This window comes from Sorex fumeus, unplaced genomic scaffold, assembly GCF_029834395.1.
Source record: "Sorex fumeus unplaced genomic scaffold, SorFum_2.1 ptg000009l, whole genome shotgun sequence".
In the NCBI taxonomy this organism is placed as follows: Eukaryota; Metazoa; Chordata; class Mammalia; order Eulipotyphla; family Soricidae; genus Sorex; species Sorex fumeus.
The window spans coordinates 22,067,113-22,067,500 of NW_026606066.1; the positions used below are offsets into that span (position 1 = coordinate 22,067,113).

The 388-nt window shown below is 34.5% G+C and overlaps 1 protein-coding gene across 3 annotated transcripts in view; it reads right to left on the bottom strand.

Moving 5' to 3' along the window:
- Window positions 1-216: 216 nt before the first annotated feature.
- ABCB11 (ATP binding cassette subfamily B member 11) overlaps window positions 217-388 on the bottom strand; it is a 99,170-nt gene continuing 98,998 nt past the window's right edge. For all 3 annotated transcript variants that reach the window (XM_056110226.1, XM_056110227.1, XM_056110225.1), the window contains one exon: window positions 217-388. This exon is cut by the window's right edge and continues 231 nt beyond it. The gene's annotated coding sequence lies outside the window, so the exon portion shown is untranslated.

Sequence of the window (388 nt, forward strand, 5' to 3'; positions counted from 1 at the left end):
TTTAACTCTTCATTATTTTTCACATGGGACCTTGATCCCATTCAACAAACATCTGTCAAATATCTCTAACAGGCCAGGTTTTGTGTACATTGTCGTTACCATGCTCAATGTCTTAATTACCCCCATGACTTCTTGATGGTTACCATGCACTAACTCAAATTGGCTCCTCCATGAAGAAAGAATTGGGCAATGGCTGAACACAAGTTTGACACCAAATTTTCACTCACACTGAATTTAGTTGCTCATGTTTCTGGATAGAGAAATCTAAAACTAAGTTTTTATTGAGGATCATTAGAAATTAGTTTGTTTCCAACATATAACAATGCCTTTAAAAGCAAAATATCAATACTTCAAGAAAAACAACTGAAAGCACTCATATAATTGGAAC